Source organism: Lonchura striata, chromosome 12, assembly GCF_046129695.1.
Source record: "Lonchura striata isolate bLonStr1 chromosome 12, bLonStr1.mat, whole genome shotgun sequence".
In the NCBI taxonomy this organism is placed as follows: Eukaryota; Metazoa; Chordata; class Aves; order Passeriformes; family Estrildidae; genus Lonchura; species Lonchura striata.
Window position 1 is genome coordinate 12,933,844 of NC_134614.1, and position 7,741 is coordinate 12,941,584.

A 7,741-nucleotide genomic window follows, 5' to 3' on the forward strand; every position below is an offset into this window, starting at 1 on the left:
ATGGTCCTGCCTGAGCAGCAAAAGGACTCTCCAGGCAATACAGAATACAAACACCCCTCTCCCGTTGCCAATCTAGTAATCAGTGAAAGAGATAAAAAGCACCCTCCAGACAAATGCTCAGGCTGCCTCCTGCCCATCACGGCCAATCTGAGCACAGGGAGCCCCTGCTCTGATCAAAATGCTCATGGTATTGCTAAAGTTCTCTTGACATTTTCATACTAATCCAGTTCCCACACAAACAGGCAACCTCTTTCCTTCCCTGCCACCACTTACTGCCTTTGTCTCCTATCCTCTCCCTCCCCCTTTTCACCCCAAACTGTATCAAATGAATCAAAGCCCGAGTAAATTATCTTTCCTTTGACCTGCTGGCAACAAGTTCAGCCACAGTACATTAAAAGAGCAGAGGCTGAAGTTTCCTGGCCACTGAAGGCAGAAGCAGAGGGGGAACTGCAGGCCTTTTTTCTGCATTGCTTTTGCCTTCAGAAGTGATGTTTTCAGCCAAGTTCATGGGTACTCAATACTAAGGTTTGGGGCTCAGTCCGTGTGGAAAAGGGGGTGCTGCTGTGAAGCTGGGAGTTGATTTCTGAACAGCCTCCACAGCTGCGTGTCCTGGCTGGGTGGTCTGACCCAGCATGGCAATGGCATTGCCTCCCACCAACCATTTCTGGAGATAATGGGCTGGACAGAGGTTAATGGGGGCCCAGGGGAAGTGGCAAGGGCAGGAGACACAACACAGCTGGGCTGGCTGAATCTTTGCAAACCGCTGGGTGGGTGCAGCTTCGCTCACTGGGGTTCACCGCGCACGCTGGGCTGATCACAACCTCCTACAACCCTCCCATTCCTGATGGTTTCCCCAGGCAAGGTCTGTGCTCTGGAATTCATGTTACGTGTGCAATCAGAGCATCCTCACCTGGTTTTGGGTTTGCTTGCAAATGACACCCATACCTTTGCTGATGATGGTTCCTTAGACTGTGGCTTGCTGCAGGGAGGTGAGCTGGGGCTGGTAAGGCCAGCAGGTCATTTCTTTTGGGGGAACTTTGTGGGCTTGAACTGGATAAAACAACTAGTGCCCCAAGTTTCTAGCTAGTTGTCCCCAGTGTATCTGAAGTTATGATGCAGAGGATGCTTAGCATCACTGCAAGCCTTGGCACCCTGTGCACAATGGCCTGTGTTGAGAAGGGAAATGAAACTGGAGAAAAGTGTCTGTGGCATCTCTGGCTCTTGCCCACTGGCTATAAACAAGATGATGGACACAAACCATGGTGAATGTTGCCTGTAGAGAAGCAGAGGTGTACAGGGTCTGGCTGTCATCTCACAGCACCGAGGCAGTTCGTGCTCCCATGTCCTGGCTGTGTCTGCCCTGACTCAGACTGGCGTCACGCAGAGCTTGGAGTACCCTCCTCTGAAGTCGCTGTGACTGCCATGCCAATCCCCAAAGAAGCAGCATCAAATCTGGAGCCTGTGAAGACACTGCCAGGAAAATAAATATTCGGTAATATTTTTAGCCTGTTCTTGTTCAGAGAGAATTTCTTTGTGTCCTTCTGAGGAGCTCGCTGCATCTTTCATCAGTTTGTTTTTCTCATTAGCCGGCATAAGCTTTGTTCTTATTTAATAAAGATTAGGATCTGCTGCCTCCAGCCCTCTCTTTGCTCCTCCATCAGGCCCATGAGGACTCAGGCTGCAGTGACATGTTTGATGCTGGGCCACGGAAGTTGAAATGTGGGACAGAAGCTGTCCAGGGTCTCACATTTGCTTCCCTGAAAAGCCCAGTCCCACACTGCTTTGCCCCCATACCACACCCTCTGCAGAGAGCTGCCCTGCAGCAGCAGAAGGGAAGGGATGAGACTGATTGGGAGCTGCTGCTTAGATCATCCAGAGGTTTCCAGGCTCAGCTGGCTTGAAGCATTGATCTTGGTCTGAGCCATCAACAGAATGGGGGAAAAACAAGGAACAACTGATACAGCCTGTGCAAGAGTCTAATAAAATAGGAGACATGCCATAAATGGGGGAATGGCTTCTTCCAGCTTCAGAGGTCAGAGAGATGTAACAGATCTCCCATCCCTTTATATATCATTGAATTCTCCTAGTTATCAGTAAAGTAAAATAGCTCCTTTCTTTCTTCAACTGAATCATTCTTCAGAAAATAATGACTTTGAAACAACAGCAGGTATGAACCAGAATGAATTTTATGAAGTCCCAGAAGGCAGTGGGGTCTTCTGAGTTTTGAAATTCTGGTCTCTGCTGACAGCCCCCACCACTGCGGGCTGCTCTGGTAAGAATGTCACTGTATCCAACTGGGATGGAGGCTGCTGTGTGCCAGTGTGGTTGCAGAGCACTCCAGGGGCAGGACCAATGCCACATCCCTGGGACAGGGATGGCAAAGGGATGAGTTGTGCCAGTGATGAAGGCAGAACCTATGTCCCAACTCAGCGTCCTCCTTATTGTCTCCACTGCCAACTGCACAGATGAGCTGAGCCATTGCTGTGCAGTGCATCCCTGGAGCTACAGTATGTTTACCTTGTAAGAAATGCTGTGGTTATCTACTTGTGGCAATATATATAGCTGGGTTTTTACAGATCCAGTGCTATTAATATTACTATATGTTAATATGCTTATTTCTTGGAGATTTTTATTTTTAAAAAATCGTTAAACACCCACTCTTGGTATGGAGACTCCCATTCCAGCAGGAGAGCCTGTTTTGCATATGCGTAGCTTAGGAGGGGATGAATAACTTCATGGCCAATAACATTTATAGCTTTGCCTTGCAGAGGAGATAAGGGCAGAGGAACGCAGGGCTCCAGGGCAGGAGCTGTTTGCTGAGAGGGGCTGGGAAAGAATCCAGTCCCCACCCTGCTGGAGCCTTACCTGCGCCCAGGTGCGCAGCTGTGGCGCCGAGCCCAGCACCAGCCCTGCATCAGGCTGGATACCAAACCTCCCAGCTCACTCTGGCATAGCTGGAAGGGGAGGAGGAAGGGGGGGACGGATGGGGGAGGAACAGCAGGGAAGGCAAATTTTAGAAATACTTTTTGAACAGTCACAGTTGTAAATGAACTCACCCTCACCATGTTTGTGTCACTTGTGTTCGCTGCCTGGGGCTATGTGAGAGCACAACTTTTCCTGGCACGACAGCTCTTGGAAAATCAGCTTCCAATCCATATATGATAGTATTAATGGAAACCACAATTCTAATTTACATGCACTGGTTTCAATGCCAGAAACCGTGCTGCTGTCCAAGCTGGCCTTAAAATGCTGTCCTGTGACTTCCCTGCCCCATCACAGCCAACCAATGCACTTAAAACTCAAGTATTTTCCAGGGACTGTTTGCAACCCAGAACCTAGAAAAATAAAATTTTCCTCAAATTCATGTGGTGGTTCAGCACTATGACTGTATTCAGTAGGCCTCCTCATAGGTATTTTCCAAGACACTACAAAGGCAAAACAAGCAAACTCTTGAGAACTAAATCTTTCAGATACAAAATTTCTTAAATATTCTTCATTCACATTTTCTCCCTGGTTTTCTTGAGCACTTTACACCATGCTATAAAGACATACTCACAGCTTACCAATGTACAGGGAAGAACCTGGCCCTTTTAAACCTCTTCTGCTCTGGCCAAAGCCAGGAAGAGGTTCTCCTTCCTCTCCCCTTGCTGAGCTCAGCCCAGGGTCCTGCTTCCTCTGCTCCAGACACTGCTGTTCTCTGTGCAATGGACCAAAGGTTGGAGTGGTGGAGACAGAACCCTTAATAAAGATAAAATCTATTTCTAATGTCTATAAAAACCAAACCCAAATTCCCAGTTACTTCAACGTGAGCTGTGGAGATGGGGTAATGGAGAATGGAGTTATTTATTAATAGAAGGGCATTTCAATAGAGATGGGAGGAGGTGATATGGGCCAAATGGAGGCATTTACAGAAATAATGCTCAAGAGGTTTTACCCAGCTTGGCCAGGTGTCTCACTACTGTTTCTTAAGAACAGTTGCCTAGCTTTCCCTGAGAAGAGTGTTTTTTGGGAGCCGCCTGCTCATGAAGCCTTGCTATCACTCAATCCATTTACCCCAGACCTGGCTTTCTTTTCCATCTAGATGTGGAGCCAGAAGAACAAGCGCGGAGGGGGGTCCTACTCTTGCTGGATCTTTTGGGAAGCCGTGTGATGCTGATACACCGCCCCAGCTCAGACCCTCCCACCCCACACCCAGTGCAGGGCAGAAGGAGCCGCAGCCCCTCTGGCACACTCCTTGCCTTTGCCTGCCTGGGCAAGGAGCCCCAAGGTCAGGAGCCTTAAAAATTGCATGAGACCCCACTCTCATTCCTACCACTGCCTCCCACAAAATGCAAAATTTCTCTCCTTAATTTTCTTGCCGAATCCTTTTTAACACGCAGCTCTGCCCTCGCTTGGCAAGCAAACAGTGCCGAAATTCCCACCTGCCTCTCCCTCGCAGCCCCTTCTGGAGCGGCTCATCAGCCATGCAAATAAAAAATGCTCCGAGAGCCCGATGGCCAATTCCCCCTCTGCACCGGCAAGGAATGACAATTCACAGGGGTCTTCAGGGAGCCGGGAGGGAGGGAGGAACGCGGCTCAGCGTGGCTGCATCAGGCAATCAAGCTTTCCCACCGCCAGCCGTCCCCGGGGAGCATCCCAGCTCCTGTTGCGAGGAGCGGGCGGCGTCCGTCCCCCCGCCCTGTCAATGCCCTTTGCTGCGCTCCCGGCAGCCCTGGGAAAGCAGCGCCCAGTGCTGGCTGCCCTTCTCCCCCTGTCCCACCGCAGCGCTCAGGGAGGGGCGGCAGGAGAAGGGGAGATGTGCGTTTTCTTAATTGATTTTGGTGAAAAAGGCAGGCAGCCGCGCTACTGTCAGATTAATTAGTTCCAGAGCTATTTGCAGTTATGAGCCACGTTAAGATTAGTGGCCACTGTGTTTTGGTGCTAAGGACTGGCGGGGGAATGAGGTTTTATAAGTTTTTTTTTTTGCTCTGGCGGCCTTCCTTAAAAACAGAGAAGAAAATAAAAGAGAAAAGAGGCCTGGCTGCCATCTCTGCCCCAAAGGCCAACTCCTGTCCTGCTGCAGCGCAGAGGATGAGTTTGAAGTGGCCAATTTTGTCCTTGCTATGTTCTCTGCCCCAGGCTGAACTAAGCCAGTGCTTTCCTGCAGCTCTGGCCGTACTCTGCCCTCCTTGGGGCTGGGCGAGTCCTAAGTGTCACCCCGGTGCCCCCCTGCCAAAATGTGGTGGCAACACCAGCTCCTGCATCCCTGCCACAGCGTGAATCCGGGCAGCCAGACGCACCAGTATCACCTCCGGAGATGCTTGGCCCCTTTTGTCCCCTCTTGCCCTCTCCCCTCAGAGAGCAGAGCGGGCTGAAGACTGGAGCAGCCTCCGAACCCCCCGGGTGCAGCTCACGGGGCTCAGATCCCTGATTAGATGCGAGCGCCTGCTGCAACCTGATAACACGGCAGCATCTGACAGGGAGGCTCCGGCAGCGCTCCTCCAGCCGAGCAGCGCCTATTGTTTCGGGAGATATTACCCTGCACTCATGCCTACATCTGGATATCGATAAGCAAGCCTGTTTATGCATAAACACAGTACAACATGCAGCCACATACCTTTGCATTCCTCCTTCCCTCCCTCCCCTCATTCATTTATCTCTTTCTCATCTGCTTTTGCCTGTTAAACGTTATCTCTGCTCCGCGTTCAGAGCCCAGTCCCGGGAAAGGACAGTGCTGGTGGGTCACACATATAGGGTGCTGAGGAATGGCAAATATTTCAGGTGAATTTCCAAAGTTTTCAAGGGTCTGGGTGGAGAGAAGCAAGGGAAGACACTTTTGCCAGACCACAACACTGACAAATAGAGCCCAGCCAGGGTAGGAAAAGGCAGCATGGTTTGGCCAATATACACAGTGTGTTCCTGAGGCTGATCAGGCAGGACCTCTGCCTCTGGGTTTGCACCCAAGCCTCATCTGCCCAGCCCTGCACACAGGCACCCACAGCCCTACATTTGCACATGCTCTTGTGACAAGAGTGCTACATCTACTGCAAAAGCAAAAGAGCAGGAATGTGGATTTTACACTGATTAAAAATAATTAAAAAAAAAAAAAAAACAACCTCCCCCTTTTCTGTTCCTCATTCAGTAAAAGAAGGTCTGAGAAATGAGCAAATGCCAGGTGTACAAAACACCATCATCAGCACCTATGGCTGTCCCCACAGACTAGAACCATCTCTGAGACAAAGCATTGCCAAAACTGTGTGCTCTGGGCTTGGACCTGGGAGATGGGTGTGTAGCCCAAGCCACTTTCTTCAGAGAAACATGTCAGGAGCTCAAGGACAGCTTTGCTGAAAGGCTGGTGTGCATTACTGCAGGTGCTGCTGTTGGCCCCTGTGCTGGTCCCTGAAAGTGAGCCCTGATACTCAGAGGAGCCTCAGTGCTGCCCCACACATGCCATTGGTGCTGGGGCCTGTGCACAGGGGGCTGCAGGGCAGTGTTTTTCAGAAAGCAGTCTGAGGCTTACCTTGAGACAGCCAAAGCACAGCCTTCCTCAAGAAGTGAGCCCTGGACACTTGTGCAAGGACAGGGAACCAGCTGCCGAGCCCATCCCCTTCATGCTTACTGTGTGCTGAGGGCTTGGTGCATTTGGCCAGGAAGAAAAGCATCCCATTGTATCTTCTGGTGTCCTTCCAGGATTTGTCCCCAGCTCTCCTTGCTCGGACTGTGTCCAGCATAAGCTGTGCCCTCAGCAGGACAGCCAGGCTGGCACTGGCTGTTCCATCCCCACATGAAGGGTCCCCAGACTGAGAGCTCTGTCTTTGGCATGGGCTGGGTGAATCCTAGAAGCAGGCTGGTTTCCAGCTCTCCATCTTCCTAGAAAAAGGGGGGAAGCACATAATGCCAAAGGTGCTTACAGCATTTAGGCAATTTATCAAGGAACTTTGTCCTGGACTAGCTCAGTGACAGCTGCAACCCAGATGTAGACACCTAATCACAACTCACCTCAGAATCAGCTCGACATATTAAGCACTGCTCCAAGAAGTTCTCCATGAGCCCTCTGCTCACAGGGGTCACTCAGCCCCAGTGTAGGGGATACAGGTGGAAAACTGGGGGAAGGACTTGTGCATTGTCTATCTCTCTACAAGCTCTATCATTCCCACTCTGGCATTCTCCACTCAAGAAGTGATGCTGCTTTGATTGATTCGACGTATGGAACCAAGTTGCCCATGCAACTCCTGCTGCCCCCACACAAGGACATGGGTAAGAGCATGGAGCTCCTCTGCAAGCACCAAGCAAGGACTATTGGATAGCAGGTAATTGCAAGCAAATGGCTCCTCAGTGAGGGGGCGACTGGCTCTCCTCCCAGGAGCTCCCAGGAGCTGCAAGGATCTCCACTCCTCCCTCACTGCAGGGACTGCAAACACTGCTCCAGCACTGGTGCTGGTTTCTGGGCTGATGCAGCAGCAGGGTGTCCACGTCTGTACACAAGCAGCAAACTCACAGTGTGCACAGGCAGGACAGCATCCCTGGCCAGTGTGTATTTGTTTCCAAGCATCTGTGCACACACACACATGCAACGTTTTGGGAGCCAGGCAGGGCAAAAGGCTCCCTGCAGGGTGTGGGTTTGAGCAATGGGAGCAAGGGCAACTCATGAGCCCAAGGCAGTGCGGCTGCACCGCATGCAGGCTCTCTGGAACGGGGCTGTATACTGAATTTATGAGCTCTTAAGTCATCACATTTACAATTTGTGCTCTCCAGTCTTTTA